Here is a 27660-nt window from a genome sequence, read left to right as displayed (position 1 = left end):
AACTACCTATTAGTGCTATGCTTATTAGCTAGGTGGTGAAATAATCTGAACATCAAACTCCCATGACACGCAATTTACCCATATAGCAAACCTGCACATAGACCCTTGAACCTAAAATAAAAGTTGGAAAGAAAATGACCAGCAAACATACATATCTATACACACACCATTATTCTAAAATAATTTGACAGTAAATTGCAGATATCATGCCCCTTTGCCCCTGAACACTTCTGTATACTTTTTGTACTCTTAAATAATTTCTGTAAGATTATATATTTCTTTACCTTGCTAGTAAACCAGGTATATTGTTTGTGGAACTATTAAATTAAAAAAAAGAAAATATGCTGAATCTCAGTAATCAGGGAGTTACAAACTAAAATCAGAATTAAGTACAGAACATCCTCCAGTTGGCAAAAATACTAAAGCCTGACAAAACCCAGTATTTGCAAAGAGTAAGAAGATCTTTCATATATTGTTGATATAATTACTTTAAAAATGGTTTAGGCAAATCTGCTAATGTTAGACATTCACATACCTTACAATACAGCACCTTCAGTTTTGGGTTTACATGGTAGAAATCTCTTGCATCTATGCACCATTTGACATGTGAAGAATATTTCTGGGAGCACTGTCTACAATAGATTTATTTAAAAAAAGCAAAAATTAGGAATAATCTAATTGCATATCAACAGTAAGTTGAATAAATGAATTGTGATATACAGTATTAAAAATAAATGGCAGTCCTATTGTAGACTACTAAAAGAATAGAAATAAAAATAAGTGAAATACACAACACATATCCATGTGTCACTATCCTATCACATGAACATAATGTTGAAGAAAAACATCTAGAAAATATAAAAATATAGAAAACATCACGGTATTTATACTAAGGCCCAAAATAGCAAAAACTGAGCAATGTATTGTTCATGCTTAGCAAAACCACAAAAAGATAGTTATATAGTTTTGTACATAAATTTAAAAATTAAAACATCTTAAGATATATTTATATTAAAAAGACTAGTCACTAAGTATACCACAATTTTTATTTTTATATCTTTAAAGGATAGCTAGATTGACTCTTGTGACTAATTTGAATAATAAATGTCATTAACCATTAACTAATTTTTCTTTAAATAGACTAATTGAATCTAATCAAAATGTTTAAAAGTATCAACATGATTATCTGTGTAGAGTAGGAACTAGGAAAAAAGAAATAAATAAGTTTTTAAAAAAATAGAATCACCTCTCAAATAATCTTTCAAACTGCAAGTGATTCCACGTAGGTGGGGCGATTTAGGGGATCAGCCGCCTGTGTGGTTAGCAGAGCATGATGTGTGAGATTCTATCAGAGTAAGTCAGATTCTTTGCAAATCTTTTAGAAAGACAACACTGCCTATTTTTCTAGTTGTAGCATATTTTAAAATTATGTTTTCTATTTTACTTTTCTCCTATTATGGGCCATTTAATTGAAGCTGCAGTTAAAGATTAGCTCTCAGGTATAAATGATTATCTTTTCATCTATCATTATAAACTGTATTCCTATTGAAAACACTATGGCTTTAGCCCTTAGAAAATAGTTATGACCAATTTAAATGTTATCTCATAATAAATATGCCATCTCTCAGCAACTGTGTTCTAAGATAAGATTGCTGGAAATAATATGTACCTCTAGATATATCACAGAGAAATATCATATGATAACAACTTTGGACAAAGTCTCTAAGATATTTGTAAAGCAACATATCTAAAGTCAAGACCACAAGAACATAAAGTAGTTCCGCTGTGTCTTGTAGCTACTATGTTCTCCCTAGAACCATTATTTTAAGAATATGGACAAATTGGAAAATATCCAGGAAAGCATTTGAGATTATTCGGGGTATAAGCATCACAATTTTTTTTTTTTTTTTTTTTTTTTTTTTTTTTTTAAAGAAAAGAAAAAGGGAAACAGAAAAAAAAAAAATCCTGAATGGCCTAAAGATGTTTATCTCAAAGAAGAGAGAAAATACAAAAAGGAGACCAAATAGACATTTTCAAATGTTTCAAGGACTATGGTAAGGAGAAATATGCCTTTTGTTTCGTCACTTCAAAAGGAAGCCTGTGTATCTTTAAGTAGGTATTGAAAGGACAGGCATTAATTTAAAAAAATAGAGAACTTTTAATTTCGGCTGTCCAAAAATAATGGACTCTCTAACAAGGTAGAGCTCTTCCAGCCATGAAAGGGGTCTGATCAAAACTGACAGACCATTAGCCATTATAAATAAGTTTTGCTTTGAGGTAAGAGATTGACTTAAAGAACTGCTCATATCCTTTTTTAAATGAACAATTCTCAAGTTCCCATGATGATTCATTAACTATTTTCAGATACTGCTTACCAAAATACTACGGGTTTATATAAAAACTAAAATTGTGTTATCTGACCATTTATTTTGGCCAAATAAATCAGAAAAGAAGTGTTTTCTCCTCCTTTGATTACTTCATTTGCACTGAACAGTATAATAATCACTACCAAATCTGGACAGGATTAGTCTGGAGCATAACTTTTGCATTGTAGATACAATCTGCCATAGTTTAAAAATAGTCCAGATGAACAAAGGAAATTACAATTTCAATTCAAAGGAGAACTGACATGAACAAGTACCAGAGTGTTGATGGAAGAGTGTAGACAATCATTGTCTAAAGGCAAATGCTTCAGTCAGAGAGAACTTCAAGGACAGACTTCTTTTCTCTTTACAGTATGAGAATGAAATCTGAACTTTTCTGTCAGTGACAAGGTTACAGCAGTACACCACCCACATAGAAAATGAATCAGACACAAAGAACCAGATTATCCCAGAACTTAAAGCACTTTCAGAAGCTGGCCTAACTCTTTCAGAATACTGGGAAAAAAAAAAAAAAAAAAAAAAAAACAATGAAAGTGCACAGTAATACTTTTTTACTTATAAAAAAGTATCTATTTAACTCTATTAATAATGTTGAGACAATGGAAAGAATCCCAAGTGTACAACAGTAGGGGGATAACTAGATGAATTATAGTTACCTAAGTAATGTATTATTACTATATTCTTCTATTATTATGGTCATTATGCATCATAATTATAAACCATAAGGTACAGTGACAGGTGACAGGTAGACAAAAAACAAGTTGCAATACTCTAAGTGTGCAATATTTTTAAAAATTATGTAGAAATTGTAGGATGCCTGCCTGCCTGGCAAGATAGCAAATTACCAAAAGATGCTGGATCTGCCCTTGTGCTGGACAAATGATCTGCACAAATGAGAGGAAGACTGATTAATTTCAGATCATAAAACTATAAAAAGCTCTGAGGAAACAGAAATTGGTTAGGTCCAAGTCGGGCAAGACCATGAGGGAAAGAGAAAAGTTCTGTAAGAGTAGAAGAGGGTACAAAACTATGAATAGACTAAAACGTCCTTCTTATACCTTTTATCCTAGCTCATGTGGTCCTGAATCACAGCCTAGCCAATTACCAACTCCAAGCAGTATAACAACAGGAGGGCCAACCAGAGATAGCCAAGGACCTCAGGGCAACATCCAAGTTGTGATAGATAGATCACGGAACCAGTAAAAAATAAAGCAAAAAACAGTAAATGCCAGGTAGGTAGACCAACACCTATTTATTTCTTCCCTCTTTTTAATCCCATTTTCTAAGTCAGTAGCTCTTAAAGTTGGTTCCTGATTAGCAGTATCAGCATTACCTCATAAATTGTTAGACATTCAAATACTCTTCTCCTTCCCAAACTTATTGCATCAGAAATGCTGAGACACAAACTTATGCGCTTTAACAAGCATATCTGATGATTTTGATGCATGCAAACATATAAAACCACTGGTCTAGGTGATTTAATCCAAGGAAAGCAGCTCTTAGAATAGAGCCATGCCCTGGAAAATATATGGAATGGATTGCTGAGAAATAGCACCAAGGACATTAAGTGTGAGAGAGGAAAGGATGGGAAGAGGCAGTGGTCTAGCCCAAGTGGTAACATCAGAGGCTCACCACCCTAAGGCACCACATCTGAATCTACTCCCTAAATTCAGCAGGAGGAGCAAAAGCCCTATAGGAGGAAGGCAACAAACTCAATACTCTGTAATAGAGGAAGCCAAATTAATGGACTGAATTAATAATAAAGATTTTTAAATAAAATAAATATCCTCAAGGAATCAAGAGAGTATTAGAATCATGAAGCCAGAACAGACATAAGAAGGTAACATCTGGAGATAACCGGCATGAAAAATATAACAGTCGAAACTAAACACTCAAAATGGCCATTGAAGAACTGAAAGGATAGCTATGAAGAAATTACTTTAAAAATATAAGGTGGGGACCGGGTGTGGTGGCTCACACCTGTAATCCCAGCACTTTGGGAGGCCAAGGCAGGTGGATCACCTGAGGTCAAGAGTTTGAGACCAGCCTGGTCAAGATGGTGAAACCCCATCTCTACCAAAAACACAAAAATTAGCCAGGCATGGTGGCTTGCGCAGGTAATCCCAGTTACTAGGGAGGCTGAGGCAGGAGAATCACTTGAACCTGAGAGGTGGAGGCTACAGTGAGCCCAGATTGTGCCGTTGCCGTCCAGCCTGGATGTCAGAGCAACACTCATCTCAAAAAAAAAAAAAAAAAGAAAAAAGAAAATAGGCTGGAGTGAAGGAGAGCTGTATGATATCATTTACATAAATTAAAAACACAGATTAATGAAACAGCACTATATATCTTTCCAGAATGTGTATATGTATGCATCTCAATGAATATAAAAAAATGAGTAACTAGTTGGGGGTAGGGGGTGTGAAATTAGAGTGGAATTTAAATGAAGGAGAAAAAAAAATCAAATAAAATGAGAAAAGCCTTGAAGAGAACATTGATGTGTTCTGCTATGAAAAAGAATATGATAAACTCAATTTTCTGCCTCAGAGAACCAAAAATAAGATTCTTTTTAAAAGAAGGCTAGCTATTTAAAAAGAAACTGTAAGGAAGGGAATATACAAAATAACAATAGCTGTGTTCATATTGGATAAATTTATGGATATGCTTTTTCCATAATTTTAAAATTTACTGTAAATATTTCAACGAAAAATGAATGCTTTCCTCTTAGAAGTAGCTTAGGTACTGAGATAATCTGACACTAATCAATTTATACATTTGCAATATTAGACTGGTTTTATTTCAGTTGTGAGTCACATGAAAAGCAGTACCTTCAACAATGCAAAGCCATTTTAAGATATTAATACTTGAGATAAAAATACAAACTTTGCAGTCATCAAAAAAGCTTATCTTTATTAAAATACCAAGCTTCTTGAATTTAGTTTCAGTTGTGTTTTATTCATTAAAAATTCCTATTGTAGTGTTCAACCAGGTTAATAACAACCTTTCTATTGTGAGATTAAACTGCCTGATATTTCTTTCTAGACATACATGAAAATTAGAATAACCCTAATCTGCATTCTTAGCAGGACATATAATTTTTAAGCATTGTATTTATAATTTGAATAATTCCAATATATTTTAATTAAGATGAAATTCACATAACACAAAATTAACCAGCTTAAAATGCACAGTTAGGTGGCATTTAGTTCATTTACAGCGATATGCAACCATCAACTCTTTCTGGTTTCAAAATATCTTCACCACTCCCGGAAAAGATCTCAGGCCCATTAAGCAGTCATTCCTATTCCCCTTTCTCTCTGTTCTTGGCAACCACTAATCTGCTTTTGTCTCTACAGATTTAGCTTTTCTAGATGTTTCATATAAATATAATTATATAATACATTTTCATGTTACCTTTTATATCACTTCTAAAGGAAATTATTTTAATACATTAGTCATTAAAATTTCTGATTAGGACAGCCCTAATAATTTATCCTATATTGCTTTTCAAATCAATATTATTGTTCATATCTGTAAACTCCAAACTTAATGAGATGTTGAGAAAAAGCTAAACAATAAGACAAAAGACACGAGTCTAAGTCTACCCTCCTCTTTTTCCCCTACCTTTTTAAACTCTATAATCCAGTAAGTCCAATTCCTTACAATGCCCTGCATCTTATGCCTTGCGTGTTCACCCCACCTCCTACCGTGTCTTTGCACATATTCATTCTGAATGCATTTCCCCCTTTTGACCAGTTAAACACCACCTGTTTTTCAATAGTCCTGGTTCAAAACCCCTCTTACCTCTTTTTCATCCCCATGTTGCCACTTTTCCTTGTCCATGCCTCTCCTATTGTACTTGCACGTTGCACTATAAACAATATGTTTACATGAAAATCTTCTGCTAGGTACTGCATTCCTCATGCCTAGCACAATGCCTGTAACTTTCTAATAAATCAATAAATTACTGAATAGATAAAAATTAAAGAATGGATTAGGTGCTCACAAATATTCTGTGGACCACAGTTAGACATCTTTTGATTGATAACAGTGGTTCTCATATTTTAGTCTCTGAACAAGCAGCATGAGCACCAGCATGAACAACCTGGGAGCGGGATCAAAGTACAATTTCTCGGGTCAATCTCTAGACCTACTGAGTCAGAAACTCTGCACGTGGGCTTCTAGCAATTGGTGGTTTAACAAGCCCTCCAGGTGAATGTGATATATACACAAGTCTGAGAACCATTAAGCTAGAAAATTGAGAACAATGGACAGCTGTCTTAATTTGACCTCTGAAAAACCATACGTCCTGATTTTCCAGGGATTGGAGGCTGCTTATTCCAAGTACACGCTATGGAACATTCTCCAGCTGCCCACACCTAAATGCTAGAATGCCTCTGAGCTTCTTCTTCAGGCTTTTCTGTCTACACTCACTCTAGACCCAACACCTTCTGTATATTGATGAAATACTAATATATGTCTCCAACCCCTACCTCTCTGAACTTGTCTCCTATCAATCTGCCTTCTCAGGTTTTCTGCTTGATTGTCTGCTAGGTATTTATTGAGCTCACCCTTCCCCATAAGCCTGTGGCTCCCCACCTTCTCCGTCTCAGCAGATGGAAACAATTCAGGCTAACAGGTACGCTTACATTGCAATAAAAAGTAGAATATTCGAAAAGAATCTTAGATGATTGTAAGACAAGAGTATGTTTAAGTGGTTACATGCAGAGATTTATATCTGGGGTGTGTCTCCATGGAGATAATAACAGAAATTATGAAAGTGGAAAAGCCATGAAAAGAAAATCTGTACAGAAAGAAAGCAGCGAATCCCCACCACTCAAAACAAGAATGTGTTCTTGATTTCTCTGTGTTCTCCACTCTTAGTCCCTAGAAACAATCTTAATGTAAATCACAAAGTGTTGTAGCAGAGGAAACCTTGGAGACCCTCTTTATTCCGCTAAGGAAAATAAAGACCTAAAGGTTAAGTGCCTCTCCCAAAGACAATTCTGCTATATGCCGGCAGAGACAGATGCCAATTACAGTATTTTTTTTTTTTTTGCCACACTAATTGTTTGAAATAATGTTAGTTATAAGTTTTAAAGAAACAGGAATATTTTTAGGGACTTTGAATTTTATATGAGCTTACTATAGGTAAGTTTTATGTAGATGCTATGACTGAAGTCTGAATATATTATCTAGACCTGTCCTATTTAATACTGAAGCTGCTACCCACATGGACCTATTTAAATTTAAATCATTAAAATTTAATAAAACTAAAAAATCCGTGCTTCTATTTTACTAGCTATATTTCAAGTGCCACACAGCCACAGGTGGTTAGTGCTCCTATACTGGACAGTGTAGATATAGAATAGTTTTACCATTGCACAACATTCTATTGGATTGTTCCAGTCCAGCACATTCTAAAACTCAGGAGATACTTCAGGAAGTTGGGGGAAGTTCAGTTTATAATTCTCTCAAATAGCAGGTGGTGGCTTGTTCCAACTACACACACCCCTATATATTATTTGACCAAAAAAAAAAAAAAAAACTTTCCAAATTTTCCATTTTTCAACTTCCTGTTGACTTTTATTCAAAAAAGGCTAATTTGATTTTTGAAAGGCCAAAGACGATAAAGACATATTGCTGACTTTAATCAATTTTAAATATTTTGAACAACCTAAAAATAGTTCAGCACAAATTTTAGATTATTTCAAAAACTCTCCTTTTCTAAAGAAACTCTGTAGATTTTTCTTCCATTTCTGAAACACTGTGGTCAAGTGTGAAGAGTAGATGATTATTTATTATTTTATCTAAATGTTGAATTATCCATGAGAAATTTCTTCACCCATATGCAAATTTTAAACCAAATAATTCAGACTGTGTCTAAATTCACAAGGAGCTACATAATATGAAAATGACAAAAAATGTATCCCTTTATTTTTTAACAAGAATGCAATTTGACGAGGTTTATGTTTGTACAGAGATAATAATATAAGAGGTAGGAGGGCACATTGGAAAACTGACTGTTGAGTGAGATTCGCCTTAAGAGCATGTTTGAAACCCTCAGTTTCTCAGCAGGTGCTGTGAGTACTCCCAGAAGCACTAGAGATTGTTGTTTAAAATTGAAGACTCCACAACTCCTCCCCAAACCTACAAAATTAAAATCTCTTTGGACAGTACTGGAATCTGCATTTTAATGTATTTCTCATGTAATTCTCCTCCCTACCAAAATTTAAGGGGAATGTAAATGCTGAATCTAATGGAAGGCTTATAGGTTTGCTGTAATATCTGTACAAATTATTAGATGTTCTGGCCACGGGAATCTTGCAGCAAAATGTGAAACAGCCCCTTATATGCAGATGTCATTAAATGTCCTTTTGTTGTTGTTTTATTTTGAAACAGAAACACTCACAGTGGTTTGAATTATAATTAGAAAGTCAAAACATCCTACACACTACTGAAGAGCTATATAACCTGCATATCCAATTCTGTGATCCTTTTGGATAAACAGAATTGAGATAAACAATTTCTGAAGGTCCTTTTTTAAGTCTTGTAATTTTATATTCTCACTTTAATTAATTTACAACAGTTTTAACTTTAAAGTTCAGTCTAAAAAATCTGGGCAAAAAAAAGGTCTAAGGAATTGAAACCATGAGTCAAATATTAATAATTAGAGAAGGCATTGAATTTTCAAAACACTAATCTGTTGTTAATAAAGAAAAAAAATAGATGTATCACTTGAGTTAACATGTAAAAAGAAAGTCCAAAATTAACCTACTGAGTTTATCTAATATTTGGTCAAATAGCAAAAAGAAAGAAAAAGGAAGCAAATTCATTTAATTTATGAGAGTGATTTTATCCAGTGGCTACTATGTTAGGAATGCACTTGAATTTGGGGAAAGGTGATTCAATATTTTTTTCAGTATAAAATGTTTTTGTAAAGGTAAATTTATATCACATGTATATTTCACAGGTGATCTATATATAAATATAGATATTTCATGACATTTTATAAGGTTGCAGTCTTAACAACTGTAACCCCACATAATTACTGGAGCCTTTTTCATTTTTGCTTTCTTTTCAATATAATGCGTCTTTTGTTCTTTTGTATATCTGCAATGGTGAGAAAGCACTCAAAGAGCTTCAAGGGATATGAATGAGGAATACAAACTACACCTCCCATAAAAGCTAACTGAGCACCTACTATATGCCTGGCATTTATTTGTGCCCTTTTTATATACTTCAGCACATCTCATAAACACAGCCAATGCAACGCTCAGCTCCATTTTCTACCAATGAGCAAACAGGAAGGAATATCCAGAGAATCTCATTAATGCTCAGAGATACTGCTGGTGTCTGAGTCATCATACTTTTGGGGGGAAAGGGGTGAAAACTGCACTTATAAACTACTTGCACCTGCTAAATCATCTTATTTGGCAACTGCTCTCAGTGTTGCTGACATGCCCAAAGATGTCTTCTCTTCTCTTTTCTCTTCCTTCTCCTTCTCCTTCTTTCTCTCTCTCTCTCTTCTCTCTCTCTCTCTCTCTCTCTCTCTCTCTCTCTCTCTCTCTCTCTCTCTCTCATTCTGGCAAGATGATCTATCATCCATCTGAAAGACATTCAGTCCCTGAAAACAAGATCTTTGATTCATCAAAGCTTGAGGAAGCCTGAGGATATGTTGGAAGTCAGCCAATTACGTGTGCCTGCAGGGTCTCATGCTTACTTTTTCACTTTCTTTCATCCTCAAGCTGTCTGGATTCTTTTATCCTTAGCTAAACAGCAGCCAATGAGCCTGAGGCAGTAAACAGGATCTGAAAAAATACAGGTTAAATTGACTAAAGGACAACTCCTTTAAGTAGATAGCACATCACAGACTTTACCCTGATCCTTGCTGGTCAGTTTATAACTAAACACTATTAAGCACAACCCCAAAGAGGAAAAAAAGAGAATTATTAGATAAAATGTACATCTCTACTATGAAAAAAAAAAATCCTCTAAGAATATGTAACTGTCGGTTTTTTTTTTGTTTTTTTTTGTTTTTTTTTTTTCATCTCCCTTCTTAAACCATGAGATCCTTGTAGGCAAAATATTTCATTATCTCTCAAACTGGTTGTCACGTGGTCTGTCACATGGTAAATGTTCAAAAACTGTTCAAGGAATAATAGAAATAAATAAATGCATGCAAGTATTTTTCTTATATTTCTTTATCTCTTTTTAATTTTATTTTTTGTGATCTTAGAGCCAAGAATGTCAACTTTCATTCCAGTTTATTCTTCAGTTAGACTATTGCAATTGTCCTCTACCTGAATGCCCAGAGTTTTCCTATCCTCAGTACTATATACTGACACTGAGTTCGAGTTACTGTAATGTTGCTTTAATCATGCTAATGCCCTACCGAGAAGCCTTGCATACTTCTTCATTTTTTGGCAAATGAATTCACCCATGAGTGAATTCTCCCATCCAGCCAAATTTCATGTTTCACTGCCCTTCAACCATTCAACTAATATTCTTGCAGACACATATAGGCAGTGACTACATCCATCTGCAAACATGTCATTGGACATCTATTTCTCCATTATTTTCCTCTCCTGAGAAGAACTTTCTTTCCTCCTTTTTATCAGTGAAATGTTGGTTCAGGCACTATTTCCCTTGTGACACCAGCTAAAAAATAATCTCTCTTTACTTGAAACCACTATTTGTTGGTAACCTTCTCATTATGTTTATATCACACCTTGTTAAAATTACTTATTAGGAATGTCTTTCTTGTCTAACCTGCCGAGCCACAAGGGGAAGAGTCTGTGATGTGGCCATCTTTGTACCATCCTTAAGCACCTTGTACGATGTCTTGCACACAGTTTGCTCCAATATTTTTGCATGAGTGAATAAATAAAAACGACTTTTCAGAGACTCAAAATATTGGATTTCTCACTTTTTCATTCATTTCCCAATTGGCATTGCATATATATTTTTTAAATATGTTAGCGATAACAATAGGAAGAAATGGGTGTAAAAGAAATGACAAAAGAAATCCAACAGAACTGTCAATTAAATATGAGGATTTAGGGAAAGTGAAGACTTAAAAATAAATGGAAGAAATAAATCATATTGTTAACCAAAAACACAGTTTAAGAAAACTGGCAATTCGAAGGGAATAGGTGACTTTATTTCAGGGTTTCAGTAATCATTTCTTGATTGCAACAGGAAGCAGTTCTAAACTCTGTTTTTAGACACAGAGCATATTCCCCTGGGCACACAAAACAACAACGATTAAATGTACAATACAATTGTTGAGAGGAAAATTCTCTATCTTTTCCAATCTCACTGTAAATTGTCAGAAGTCTTGACAGGTATGTCACTAAAAAATTTAAACCACCATTTCTGTTTAAGGAAGGCTCTCATAGGATAATGGAGACTTGCTACTTTTATAAATAAGTTTCAAAATCTTAATTCCATCAGTTTGAACTGCAGAGGCAAAAGTAATGCTAAGCACTCATATCTAAGCCCCCACTGTGACACGGAAAAAGCAGGGAAATTAAAGGAAATGTGATCTCATGTGAAAAAGTAACATTTTTGCCCTCAACTTAGAGCTACTCTAAAAAGTGTACAGATTCCAAGTAGTGTGAACAATATTCTTAGACAATCTGGCTTTACCCATTTTGTTTCTTGAGCAACAAAAATTTACCCAGTACCTATTATACTAGCAAAGAGATGTGCTACACATCAGTGTTCTTAAGAATTTATAAATACTTGAAGTTTTCATGGGTAGAATCACATCTTATAATCACTAATGTCATTTGATTTAAAGGGGATCTACTCTGAATCCATTTATAGATAAATGGCCCCTTTTGTATTTATTCCCTAACATCTGTATATATATATCACTTTCTTTTAACTTAATTTTTTACCTAATATTTGCTATGGAAAAGTCATTGTGAGGTGGATTTTATTTATCAAATATATAAAAATGTTAGAAAATTGAAATTGCTTTTATCCTGGAAACTATGAAACAATAAAAATGAAATCTATTTCCATTTAAATGGAAATTTTAAGACAGGGATAGAGGTGAAATATTCCTATCATTTCATATCATGATATATCAGGTTTCATGATTTGAAACCTTTGAAATCTTTTGTAACAAATGTAAAAATTATAATAAAGACCTTTGTAACCTAATCAACAAGCAAGAGAATTTTCAATATTGAATTACTCAGAATTCTAAAACAAACATTCATTAGCAAAGGATATCAGCTATATCAAACACCAAAGAAAAAGTTAGTATCTTTTCTTCACTTGTACCAATTATTGTTTGCAGACTTATTTCTAAGTGAAATAAAATGAGTGTATATGCAGGAATAATTAAGAACTGCTTAATAGTTACAAATTATATGCAGTGGTAGCAAGAGTTATTACTAAGAAGCACTAGTGATACCAATTATTGTCCTAGCAACCAGCTTCATCTTCAAAGCCATGGCTTTCACGGCTGTTTGCAGGCAGTAAGAAAATATCTGGATATATAAATCTGTTTTCAAAAACTGTAAACGCTGATGAAAGGAATACAACCAGAAGTCCAAAATATTCTTATTTGTGAGTTTCTAAAAGCTGTGAAGGACGTTTATCAACCCAATTGATTTAGCAAATATTTATTCAACATCTATTATGTCCAAGCACAATGCTAAAATATAGTTTCCATTTTCACAGAGCTTATTATTCAGTACGTTAAGTATAGACTAATGAGACAGTGATGGTGGTCATATTTGAGCAATGAGCTTTTGGGAATATCTATATACATCAGAGCACTATAATTAAAAGCATCAACCCTGCACTCAGTTATAAGGAGTTCAATAAGTGATTCTTAATCTTACTATCTGTGAGACTTAAGCAAGGCACTTAACCCCTCTGTCCTACTGAGTTTCTTCACCCAAAAGATAAGGATTTCAGCATACCTATTTTGTAGGGCTGTTTTGATGATGAAACATTTCCTAGCACAAAGTAATTGCTCTGTAAACAATTGTTCTGGTTAGTAGCTGTTAGTAGTGTGGGTATCAGTATTATAGAAGTAGTGCTGGACTCTGAAGAATTTATGAGATTTTACCTAACCAAAAGAGAAGGAAGTGTATCTCAGATAAGAGGAACTGTATGTAAAAAGAGCTTTGAAAAGTATACATATTCAAAAAAGTTATTTCGTATTCTCATATTGGGTGCCAATTAGGCCAGTGGCCAGAGAAGAGGTGAAAGATAAGATAAAATTAATATTCTCATCTAATACAAATTTGGGATGTTTTAGTTATGAGTTATTAGGTTAAGTAAGCATTGGTACCTAAAACACTTACTGAACTCAAATACAGGCAACGGAAACATTATTGGGGGAAGAAAACACATTGTCAAGTCAATTCCTCAAGGTATGAATCATACACACTTGAAAGGAGTTTCTCTCTCTCTCTCTCTCTCTCTGTGTGTCTCTCTCTCTCTGTCTCTCTCTGTCTCTCTCTCTCTCTTTCACACACACACACACACACACAGAGAGAGAGAGAGAGAGAGAAAGACAGAGACAAAGAGAGAGAGACAGAGAGAGAGAATATCCTGTACATCAAATGGTAACCTCTAAACTAAGAACTACTTCCACTAATTGGCAGGAGGTGGGGGATATTCCTTTTGAAACAATTACAAAATTATTTCAAAAAGGGGAATCTCATCATTCCCCCTTTTTAGAAATGTTATTCTATTTACAAAAGGTAAAAAAAAATGAACACAAAATCATTTATGTCTGATATTCCTTTTGAAATAATTACAAAATTATTTCAAAAGGGGAAATCTCATCATTCCCCCTTTTTAGAAATGTTATTCTATTTACAAAAGGTAAAAAAAAATGAACACAAAATCATTTATGTCTGATTGATGAAGCTCTGTAGACAGAAGCATTGATACATATTCATTTGAAAAATTAACAGCTCAGAAAATAGATTGTGCAATAATTCAAAAACTTCATTTTCAAAACAAAACTTCTACTCTATGTTAATGCTCTGAAAAATATAGGAATTGAAAAGAATATACTGAAGTCATTAGGTGGCTCTACCTCTTTTAAAAATTGATGTACCCCAAATGGAACTGGAATACATCAAATAAAACAAACTCTTCTTAAAGACAAAGAACCAAATATATGCAGGATAGGTGGTCCCTGAGCTAAGATGAGTAACAAAAACAAGAAACCAAAAACTCCCAGTGTGTGAATCCTCAAGAAGAAAGAGAAGGGAGGAACGTCCATGTAGCCAGCATCATTACTTACAGATGTTTCAACCAGATGTCCATCATCTTCGAATAAAATCAGACTTAAACTGGACTTCTGGCTGTTTTAGGTGACCTCAGACAAGTCATCTTGTATCTCTGGGCATTGTTTTTCAATTTCAGACCAGCTGCAACTGAATCACCTAGAATGCTTATTTTAAAATAAAGATTAATGGGCTCCACCCAACTTTTACAGAATTAAAATATCTGCATAAGAGCCCCCATACATCTTAATTTTTGACAAAATTTCTTTGATAATTATTATGAACATCAAATTTAAGAGCCATCATATTTGGAATTTTATCACATTTTCCTAAAGATAAAAAAGTTTGAATTAAATAATACTGGTTATGGAGCATCTACCATGCACCTTATTCCATGCTAAGTGATAACAGAGATAAGATGTCAAGCCCAACTCTTGCGTTAAGAGGCTTTCAACAGTGGAGGGTGAAAAAGTGAGCAACGGATGGGAGATACCACATTTAGAGCCTGCTATGGACCAGGTATCATGCTAAGTACTTTGCAAAGAGAACCTCATGTAACATCACAATAATCCTGAAAAAGTTTAAGTTAAGCCTAGCTCATGCATGCCCTTTCCACTAGAGGAGATGAGGTAATTCAGTAAGACAGACTAAGATTCAAGAGATAGGAGCAGTGTAGACAGTTTTGTAAGAGTTCACTCACACATGCTCATCATCTGCAATGATTACCAGGTGTGAGAAATGTGCATTCCCAAAACTCCACCTCCCCACGAAGAAGCACAAAGAGGAAATCCCAGCGGGTTTCATCGTAGAAAATTTCTAAGATGAAACTGAGGACTTCATTCAAGAGTAAACAACTTGTAGACCACTAGACCACTGGTACGAAAACATGACAGTGGAGAAATACACGAAGCTGGTCTCATCAAAGCTTTCTGATATATTATTTGAGCCCTAAAAAAATAAGTATCCACAAAAATTAAAAATAAAAAAATTATTTTGAAAAAAAAAAAAGAGTTCTGGGGACCCAATTCTCCCGTGCTTTGGGAAGTTTGAGTCTTTCAACCTTTACCCAGACCAAGTCAGGGCCCCTTCCAATGTACTCCCATCGTTGGACAGGCTTAATTGAGGGCTTTCAAAGAAAGGTCAGGGTTAAAATTAAAGCTCTGGATGGCATAGGGTTAAAGATAAGGATTTGGAAGACATGCTTGTAGAGGTGGTAAAGTTGTGAGAATGGATGAGCTCTCCAAAGGAGAGGAACAGGAAGCCTAAATCACACTCTCAAGCACGGGACTCAATTGCAAGCTGTTATTCAAACCCATGATGACTCCTTTACGGAATGGATTAGTAAAATGGTAAGTCATTGTTCAAGTGCTGTCTACAGCCAAGTTGTCTTGTTGATTTTGTTTATTTGTTTTAAGAATGACTTCAGCACAGCACCTTAATCATTATCAGATCACTCCTGCGATAATGTCACAGAATCGTAGTATGGCTGACGGATTTAGACACAGCTGCAAAGATCTTTTAGCTTCTTTCTTTTTTTCTGTCCTGCTCATCCGCTCACCCGCTCTCCCCTCCTACCTGCCAGAGCATTAGAGTGCAGGGCTGAAAGCATAAGGCTTTCTGAGCCTTGAAATGCTCTGAAGATGTATCCCAGCTCAAGTATAAAGCAGTTATGAAAGACCTCTTGAATTCAAGAAAATACTTTGTCCATTTTTAGTATTCAAATTACAAGTATGTATGACGGGTTTACAGATCCAATTCTGAAGAATAAGATAGAGTTATTTAAAATTATAACTGAAAACACAAATACAGTGAGGAACTGAGAGAAGAGGCATGGTAAAATGGGAGAAGCTAAGCACTTCTAAGAAGTGGGAAGATTGGGGAAAGGAGAGGAGAAACAGAAACTAGTTTTTTAATGTTAGAGGCTACATTTTATATTTTATGTTGTTCACTCCTGCCATCTAGTGGTTATTGTGCACTAATGCTAAAGCCAGATCTGTCTGAAGTTACCTGAGTGTTTACCTCCCTGACAAGTCCCCTGCTTTCCTCTCTCGTATGAACATAATTGTGAATGTTCCACATCTGTTAATATCTGTGGCATTTCAATAAGAAGTCAAGACTACTAGCCTGGAATGCATGTGAAAAGTTCCAAGATCTCCCCACACTCACTCAGCTTCCCACTTTGGGCAAGTCATCTCCCCCGACCAAAAAGAAACTGTTCCATTCTGAAATTCCAGCATTTTAACAAGCTTTTTTTTTTTTTTTTTTTTTTTTTTCTAAATATTAGGCTACTCAATAGAACTGTTTCTTTTGAGAATATTTAACTCTTCGAAGAGACTTAAATATATAATGAAATAGAACTGTAGTCTCTAAATAGTGATCTAACCGTGAAAAACATCTTCTGCCTTTTTAAATAGCTTGATATAAAGAGACACTCAAATGTCTATTATGTAGTCTCTAGTTTTAATTTTGTAAGTTGCTTTTAAAAGAATATGGTTTAAAACTTTTTTCCCAAGTGCAAACCTTTTCCATTTCTCTGATTATCGGTATGGAGCAGGAGGTTCCATTGCGAACTCAGCAGCTCAGGCTTGGATGCTGTGCTGGGGGTTCTCAGTAGCACTGTTAAAAAAAGATAATGCACTGTCAAGTGGCTAAAGAGGTCAGAAACAAAGCTAGTTGTGAGATAAGAAAGTTTTTTAAGAGTTGGAAACCTGCAGTCAGAGGTCTGATCTTGGCAATTACAATATCAAAGGCAGTGGTCCTACAATTTTTTAAGGTGGAAAAAACACAAGGGAAGATCTGTCTGAGAAGTAATGAGCTGAAAGCATGACTGGCTTTCTGGAAAGAGTTTCACAATGGCATCAAACATTCCCAGGCCTAGATGTGGGGATGACAAGCACAGTGATGGAAAGTGGCAAGCTGAAACAGAGAAACTCAAGGCATATTTTTAAAAAGAGAATTTGGAGATGAGGGGAAGTTTGACCTACACTTTCAAAAAACACAATGAAATTTTTAAAATATAACTCCTTTTTTTTTCAACAAGGACATTATTATTAATCCATTGTCTTTCTGGAGTCTCTAGGTTGCTAGGCAGAAAAATCTGGTACATATAACAAAGCAATCTTGGTGCATGTACAAAACTAACCCTATCTCCATCAGGGCTGTCTCCACTAGTGCTAGGCTGGGTGTCGTGACACTTGGCCCCTTTCATTTGCTCCTTACTTCCTGCTCCTAAGCCCTGAACTCACTGTGTTCAGCTGTCCTGGCCTTCTGTGTCTTTGTCTGTTCTCATGCCTACCCCAGAACTTTTGTGCCAGTGATTTTCTTCCACCGGCACATTATTCTCCCTCCTCACTTTGGCAGACAGATCTCAAACAGCACCTCCTTTAAAACATTTTATCTGCTCTCCTCTCTAATGTTGTACCCCACCGAACACCCTAGTTTATTTCTATCAATACGCTTTTATTTTTTTCACAAAGATAATTTTTCTATTCTTATCTTGCTTATCTGTGTTTGTTAATCACTTGTCTTTCCCCTCTAGAATCTAAGCTCCATATGAGCAAAGTCTTTCATTTCTAGTTTATTGCTCAAACCAATCAGGGCCTCAACAGGAAATAGAGGAGTAATTAATTAGGAGACGCTTAGTAAGGGGCTTTTTAGAAAGCGACTGTTGCATGGCCCCTATTGAGCAGGGTCAGTGCAATATTTCGGTGCTACAAACAGTGTGGCATGCTGTTGCCACTAGTAGCCCTGAAGAGCAAGGTAGGTGCATTACCGAGACACCTAACAAGAAAAGAGACCTTCAGTGGAGAGGAACACAATCAGTCTGTCGTCCCCTTTCAAAGAAAGCTGGGAAAATCAATGTCTCAACTTCCCTCCCTTTCATGTTTCCAATTGCCTGCTGAAGCTTATCCTTATGTGTGCTTATGCTTAATACTTATGTGTGTAATCCATAAGTAGCATAAAGACTAGAAATTCAAAGCAGAATGAACTTTGGCTTTAGAAAAAAACAAGTGATTTTCCCTGAAGATTGCCTTCAGCCACCAGCGGACTAAAGAGACCCACTTCTACTTCTCAGCAAGGCAGGAAGGAGCCAGACGAACTGGTATGCCAAGGACAAATGTTTAGTTGTGAAGTGCATTAGAGAGATAATGGAAAGCTTTTAGAGATATCAGATTGTGGGACTTCAAAATTAGAAGAAGTACATACATTAGAGAGTAGTATAGGCAGTTCATTAATACTTTATAAGCCTTTACAGAAGGCTCCACAGTTCACAGAGTGCTCCACATATCCTATCTCATTCAAGTCTCAAAGTCTTTGGGCAGATAGCAAGTAATGCCCTCATTTTAGAGACAAGGAAAATTTGCCTTAGCAAAGTTAAGCATCTTGCCCAAGGTCATACAGCTATCAGGGGCAGAACAAAAATTAAGGGAAAGGAAAAAGAATCTTTTGGAAAAAAAACAAAATCCTCTAAAAGATGTGGGAGATAAGTCTGAGGGAATTTGATGAGCTAATCTGATCAAGAGTTTTGATAAATTGTTACTCTATTGCAATTGCCTGTTTTTGTAGGAGTCTTTGCCCCAAGTGTATTAGTAGGTGAGATAAAAATGAAATAACAAGGCAACGCCAAAGAAGAAAAAGTCAAGGATCTGCATAATCTGTCTGAATAATACACAGCCAAGGGAGATGACACATAAATGATCAAAGCACCTCTAAAACTACTGCTCTTCTTCTTACCACCTCCCTCTTAGCCGGGAAAGAGAAACTACGGTACAAAAAAAAGGCAATTCCAAGCTATAGCAATTCCCATGAAATAGGAAGAAAACAGAGCTTTCACTTCTCATATATTAATTCTCTCAGGATAGTGGAATTCTGAACTAGCAGGAGTTGAGTGATGAAACACACTGCTGATTTTTAACTACTTGTATTCATTCACCTTCTGTTAATGTATTTAACATCTTTACTCATTATTTAACCAGAAAATCAGAATGTTATTTTGCACATGCTAGTTGTAGAAGGCATGGAAGATAATCTTACTAGGAATAAAAGTGGTTAGCCTTTATAGATGAGTTTCACCTCTCTGGCCTGCCCCTTGGCAGACATAAGAAAGCCAAGGTACAGTCAGTGCCAGGAAACCTTAATGAGATGGGAGAAAAGAATGAAATGTTATCAGAGGTACGGTATTACCAGGCATTTTCAAAGCAATGGCAATGAGCCATGTTCTTAGGTACAATTAAAATATGGTCCTAAGAGGTGCCTCAATCAGTCTCAAGTGTCTTGCAGCAAACCTCCAGGACCAGATTTAGATTTTGGTGCACCAGGCTTGTGGGTAAATAAGACACTTACGTGTTTCTTTGTTTTGGTTTTGGTTTTGGTTTTGGTTTTGGTTTTGGTTTTTTGAGACTGAGTCTTGCTGCAGCGCCCAGGGTAGAATGCAGTGGTACAATCTCAGCTCACTGCAACCTCCACCTCCTGGGTTTAAGCGATTCTGCCTCAACCTCCTAAGTAGCTGGGATTACAGGGTGCCCACCACCATCCCCAGCTAATTTTTGTATTTTTAGTAAAGACATGGTTTTGCCATGTTGGCCAGGCTGATCTCAAACTCCTGACTTCAGGTGATCCACCCACCCTGGCCTCCCAAAGTACTGGAGTTACAGCTATGAGCCACCGCAGGGCCAAGACACTTAAATGTTTAGCCATCAGTGAAAGTCATTTACGTGGATAATACTGAATGATGAAAATACCGTGGTACAATTGCAGTTTTGTTACATGGATATATTGCATGGTGGTGAAGTCCCGGCTTTTAGTGTGCCCATCCCCCAAATGGTGGACATTGTATCCAACAGATAATTGTCCAACCCTCAACTTCCTCCTATCCTCTCCCTTTCTGGAATCTCCGATGTCTACTATTCCCGACTGTGTACCCATGATTTAGCTCCCACTGATTAAGTGAAAACACACCATATTTGACTTTCCAAAACAGTATTAATAAAATGCATTTTTTAAGTCGGGAGTCTAATCCTTAAGGACGTTATTTAAAATCTACTTTTCGAAGGATCCAATGAAAGTATTTCCCCATGCGAAATGCAGCCACTAATTTGCATTACCCAGTGTGCTCTATCACAATTAATCTGAAATCCTTGCTCTCTTGTGATCCGTGTAAGCTGAACAGCAATGGAGTAAAACAAATGGAAAAAGAATCCTCTCACTTTATTATTCACACACTGTGTTCTGTAGTTGTTATTCATAGACAATTTTCTTCTGAGACCAAAAACAATTAAGTGGACAGAAACTTAATTCTGCAGTGTAACCTACCTCATAAGTGAGCAAAACATTATACTGACTTGGCTGTTCATTTTCTTTATGATACAGGCTGAGCCTTTTGTGCCTCCGCTTTCCAATCTACTAAGTAAGAATGACTTGATTTACTTCTGTGTTCTGTGCCTCAAGCAGAACTTACCAGAATTTATCCTGAGCCAGTTAGATTGAAACATGCCTTCTGTGTGTTTAGAACAACTGTTGTTTCTCTATCCCGTGGAGGCTCACCTGTCTAGCAGAATGGCTCTAAAAATGGAATTTGGAGTTGAGCAAAGTTTTGTGTTTAAAACCTTCTCTACCAGTTACCAGCTATGTGGTTTTGAAAACTTACTTATTAATCACTTCCTCAGCCTCAATTTCTGCATCAATAAAAAGAGGATAATCATAATACTTGATTCACTGGGTGACTGAGAAGAAAGAATGAGAGAATATGTATAAAACATGTAGTTCAGAGTCTGCCGTATCATAGGCCCTCAGAGCACATGAGCAGGGTGCCGCTCTCTGCACACTTAGAACAGGAAGCCACACTTCTCCTGTGGCTTCTCTAGGACTACAGCAGGCAGCCTTATCCTTCCACTTGCAATGCTTTTCTCCCTCTTCTCTCTCACCATTTGCTCTTCCCTGTAGCATTGCCTGTACCCTACTCTGTCCAAGTCTTAAGGTGGAAGGTTACTGGTGCCTGGAAGACTCATCTTCCCCTATCCCTGTGCATCCTTTGGGGCTTTGCAAAAAAAAAAAAAAGAGCATAGGAGCAAAACTCTTAAACATGTAGCACCCTAGAGCAGGAATGTGGAAAGAAGAGCATAGCTTCAATATAACATGAAACTACCAACTCTAGCGGAACACCATGCACCTTTACTTCCTAAAACAGTCCTTCATAGAACCTAGCTTTTGTCATTCAAGTTGTTTCAGCAACTCGACACTATTACTGTGTGTGTGCCTATTTGGTGTTCATTCTTATATTTTCATTGGTTTTTGCCCTTCCTCTCTCATTAAACTGTAAGGATTTTTAACCCAGTGTATATAATTATTGTTGTTGTTATTATTATTATTATTATTATTATTATTATTATTATTATTAGAGACAGGGTCTGACTCCATCACCCAGACTGGAGTGCAATCTCGGCTCACTGCAACCTCCACCTCCCGGTTCAAGCAATTTCTCTGCCTCAGCCTCCCGAGTAGCTGGAATTACAGGTGCCCACCACCACACCCGGCATTTTTTTTTCTTTTTTTTAGTAGAAATAGGGTTTCACCACCTTGGCCAGGCTGGTCTTGAACTCCTAGCCTCGTGATTCACCCTCCTCGACCTCCCAAAGTACTGGGATTACAGGCATGAGGTACCATGCCCAGCCAAGCCAGTGTATATTAATTTAACAACAACAGCAAAAAAAAAAAAAAAAAAAAAAACACTGTGGCCTAAAATAATTGATATGTTTCGACTATGTTCTGCCAAAGTAATTCTCACTTCCCCTACTAGAATAATTATCACCTTGTATTGTTACTGCATAAGTTATCCAAGTGTCTGCCTCCCCATCTTTCAAAGGTCCCCTTTATGTGATGTGTATTACGCATACCCACTCCTGAGTCACTGTGCCTTACAGCTCTCCTTTATCTATTGCCAAAGCCATATTCACCACTTTAGGGACTGATTCCTCAGACTAGCTTTTTCCCTCCTCCCTCCCTTCCTCCTTCTGTTCCTTCCTTTCTTCCCCCAAGCATTACCAATCAAAGGCAGTAAAATGCGGCAAACAAGTTCTAAAAGTTTAGACGAATGTACCCAGAGCGCCCTCTGGGAAGTGGAATGAGCATGAGCAGATCTGGAAGGAAGACACATGTCACTGCTGTGCTCAGGACACCGTCTGAATCCTCAGGAGAGGCTGTGTGATAGTGCACAGAGCATGCACCCTGTGAACAGACTGCTGGACATCTCCATCCTTACCAGCCTAACTAGTCACTGGTGTGACTTTAGAAAAGTTACTTAAGCTACCTGCACTATCTCAGCTACTTGGTCTCTACAATGATAAACATCTTAGACAGCTTTTATAAATGCATTATTATGCATAAATCTTGGCTCCAATAATCACTAGAGAAGTATTTGCTATTATTATTGCCTGGACCTTCCCAAGCTATCTGCTTCTTACTTCTTCAGCCACCTCTCTTGCTACTTCTCCTTTGCACTCTATGCTATAGTCATGAAGAGAACTTGAGGTGACCCTAAATGTACCCAAGATTTATCTCACCCTTGACTCGTTGCTTAGATTGCCCCTCTGTAAAAGAAGATCTTTGCTCTTGCTGCTACCTTCACCTAGGTCCTAGTCATTCTCAGGTCTCAACTTCCAAATTACACATATGAAAAAGCCTTCCTAGATTCTCCAAGCCAGAGTCCCTTCTATGTGTTCACATATCTTGATGCCCTCAACATGAATAATGCCTAGTTACTTGCAAGTGACTTCTTTTCTTTTCTGTATTTATCTCGGTCACACCAGACAGCAAATCCTTTGATAGCAGGAAGCATCTATCATGGTTCTGTTCCTAGTACCTGCCCAATGCTAGCACTTACTAAAGGCTCCATAAATACGTTTTCAATACTAGCTGAAAGCAAAGAAATTAAACAACATGAAAACAAATTTTACCACTTAGACATAATTTTCATATTGGACACAAAAGTTCATAAAACTCGAGTAGCTCAAGCCTTCGTATTTTAAACTGTAACGTGTCCAGAATAAGTTATATGGTCTTATTTCTGAACATGGTATCGGCTTCTTAAATAGAATAAAAACAGAAATTTTCCCAGATAAGCAAAAAAATTCTGTACTACTTTCAGCTATGTGCAAGGTATATAGGGCAGACTGGCTCAGGCAGCCCTTCCAGGCAGGATTTGAGATAGCAGAAGGGGACAAAAATGATACTTTTTTTTTTTTTTTTAGAACAACTCATGCCCCTTGGAGATTTATAAATGTTTCTCAATGATGCCAATAGGGTGATGATGAAAATTCTGAAACAGTGAAAATAATGTTTAGTAGAATAAAGGTCCTAGATGTTCCCATTGGTTTTAAATTGAGATTAATAAGAAGATGAAGAGGGAAAGTCAAAAATCTAATCCTCTCCTACCTTCTGAAGATTTTATAATATTAATGTTTGGTTGATTGTCTTCAAAATATTTATTTCTCTGCAATAGAGAGAGAAACATAAATCCTTCCAACGCATATCTCTCCACTTGTTTTTTTATTTATTTTTATAGATTTATGGAGTACAAGTGCAGTTTTATTACATGAACATATTATGTAGCGGTAAAGTCTGGGCTTTTAGTGTAACTGACATCCAAAGAGTATACATTGTACTCAATAAATAGTTTCTTATTCCTCACACCCTTCCCACTTTCTCACCATTTGGAGTCCTCAATGTCTATTATTTTGCTCTTTATGTCCATATAAAACCATTTTTTATCTTCCACTTGTAAGAATATCGGCTTGTTAAATAGAATAAGTGATATTTGAATTTTGGTTTGTGAGTTATTTCACTTAAAGGTCTACAGTTACATCCATGTATCTGCAAAATACATAATTTTATACTTTTTATGGCTGAGTAGTATTTCATGAGCTATACACACACACACACGTATACATACACATGGTGATATATGTGATGTGTGTATGTATATATATAGTGGTTATGTGTGTGTGTGTGTAGAGAGAGAGAGAGAGAGAGAAATAAATAATAGATAGAAATAATAAATAGATAATGCTGGAAGTCCTAGCTAGGGCAATCAGGCAAGAGAAAAATATGAAAAGCAACCAAATTGGAAAAGTAGTTGTTAAATTATCTCTGTTTGCTGATAATATAATACCAAGAAAACCCTAAAAACTCCTGCAATAGACTCCTAGATTTGATAAATGACTTCGCTAGCATCTTAGGATACAAAAGTCAATGAGTATAGACATGTTCATGTAGTCTCTGGCGAGCCTCTGTATTTCTGTGCTAGCAGTTGGAATGTTTTCCTTTTCATTTGTGACTGAGTTTATTTGAATCTTTTTTCTTTTTTTCTTGTATAATCTAGCTAGTGGTCTATCAATTTTGTTTATGTTTTCAAGGAGTCAACTTTTTGTTTCATTGATTATTTGTATTTTTTGTCTCCATTTCATTTAGTTCTGGTCTGGTCTTTGCTATTCCTGTTCTCCTGGAGTTTTAAGCTTGGTTTGTTCTTGTTTCTAATTCCTTGAGGTATGATATTAGGCTATTAACTTGTGATCTTCCTATATTACTGATATAGGCATTTAACACTAAACTTTCCTCTTAGCACAGCTTTTGCTGTATACCAGAAATTTTGGTATGCTGTGTCTTTATATTCATTTATTTCAAAAATCTTTCTGATTTCCATCTTAATTTCATCATTGACCCAGAAGTCATTTAGGAACATGTTGTTTAATTTCCATGTATTTGCATAGTTATGAGAGTTCCCCTGGGCATGGATTTCTAATTTTCTTTGACTGTGGTCCAAAAATACTTCATCTCATTTTGATTTTTTTTATTTCATTGAGGCTTGATTTGTGACATAATGGATCATCTATTTTGAAAAATGCTTCATACACCGATGAAAAGAATATATATTCTTCAGTTGTTAGGCATAATGTTCCATAAATATCTGTTATATCCATTTGGTCTAGAGTCCAGTAGAAGTCTAGTGTTTCCTCGTTGATTTTCTATATCAATAATCAGTCTAGTGCTGTCACTAATGTGTTGAGGTCCCTCACGATTATTGTGGTACTATCTGTCTCTTTTCTTAGGTCCAGAAGTATTTGTTTAATACTTTTTTTTTCTTTTTTTTTGACAGGGAGTCGTCTCCCTCTGTCAGCAGGCTGGAGTGCAGTGGCACTGCAACCTCCGACTCCCTAGTTCAAACAATTCTCCTGCCTCAGCCTCCAAAGTAGCTGGGATTACAGGCATGAGCAACGGCACCCAGCTAATTTTTGTACTTTTAGTAGACACAGGATTTTGTACTTCTGTTTTGTTTTTTTTGTTTGTTTGTTTGTTTTTGTTTTTTGAGACGGAGTTTCACTCTTGTTACCCAGGCTGGAGTGCAATGGCACGATCTCGGCTCACCACAACCTCCGCCTCCTGGGTTCAGGCAATTCTCCTGCCTCAGCCTCCTGAGTAGCTGGGATTACAGGCACGTGTCACCATGCCCAGCTAATTTTTTATATTTTTAATAGAGACGGGGTTTCACCATGTTGACCAGGATGGTCTCGATCTCTTGACCTCATGAGGATTTTGTACTTTTAGTAGAGACCATGTTGACCAGGATGTTCTCAATCTCCCAACTTCGTGATCCACCCGCTTCAGCCTCCCAAAGTGCTGGGATTACAGGCATGAGCCTCTGTGCCTGGCCGTTGTTTTGTTTTGTTTTTAACAACATTATTTCTCTGATTTCCTCTCATCTGAATATGCTTTCATTATTTTTCTAATTTACTTTTATTTGAATGAATTTTTTTTCCCACTTGGGTATGACTATAATGTATGTTGTGTATCATTTGGCTTCAGTTCTGGATGCTTTCAGTGGCAAAGACTCTGTTTGCGTTCCTTGGTTATAGATGGCCTTTGTGCAATGGTTTTCTCAAATGCTGGTTTTAGTAGCAATCTACTGGACATATGAGCAGGATCACGGCCTTCTGCCAGGCTGGGACTGTGGAGGTCTCAGGAAGCTTATCTCATGCCCCAGTGCTGTGCACTGCTGTGAGAAACTTTGTATTAGGTTGTACATTTCAACCTCCAGGCCAGTAAGTGGCACATAGGAGTAAGAGCTGGCTGTGTAAGAAGCAGATAGGGATATGCATGATTTTTGTTTACCGACAGAAGTTCTCTTCTGCTACACATAGTGAACTGCTCTGTGGAATGCCCAGTGTCCTGAGTTCCCTGTTCAGTCCCAGAGTGGGGGACAAAGCCAAATGGAGCTGGACAGCCAATCTTGTCCTCAGATACCCCAATGATGAGCATAAGCACTAGCCCTCATGAGGGTGTAGGAAGCTCCTGGTGAAATGCACTGAGGTCTTCATGAAGGGAGGGGCTGCACCATCTCCACCTCCTAAATGGGTAGGAATGTGACCCACTTCCATATCATGCCCCTGTCCTGGGGCTCATGACTCTCAGTTTAGGTAGTCAGTGCCATTTATCTCTAGGCCACAGTGTAGTTGACAGCTGAAGAAAAAAAAAATATGGCTGTCCTGTGGCTCTCTGCCAAAATGGCTGTGAGGTGAAACCCCTTCCCTCAGCCCAAAACAGAAAGCTTTGCAGATCGTCTGCTCTGCTGCAGAAATGCTGCCACTTTATGAGGAGACCTCTCTCAACGTCTGACATTATCTTTCCTCTCTTTCACAGACAAAAAAAAAAAAAATGCTCAAATGAGCAGTCTGTTGGGATCATCTCCCACCTTCACCATCTCTGGCATGGCTTCTGTCTCCACCTGTCTGCATGTCTACTATTCTAATGAATAATTTTCAGTCTCCTCTTATTTAACCTCTCAGCATTACACTCCAGAATGTAAGCACCGTGAGTGCAGGGATCACATCTCTCTTGGCCATCAAGGTAACCTCAGTCCCTCAGTCATTTTACTAAAAAAGGCATTTGGCAATATTAATTAACTTTTGAAGAAAAAAAAAGGAGTCTCTTCACGCTGTCCTGTCTCTGCCATTGAGAGGACA

The sequence above is a fragment of the Saimiri boliviensis genome, chromosome 15, assembly GCF_048565385.1.
Source record: "Saimiri boliviensis isolate mSaiBol1 chromosome 15, mSaiBol1.pri, whole genome shotgun sequence".
Lineage (NCBI taxonomy): Eukaryota > Metazoa > Chordata > Mammalia > Primates > Cebidae > Saimiri > Saimiri boliviensis.
Note: the sequence above shows the minus strand (reverse complement) of the source record.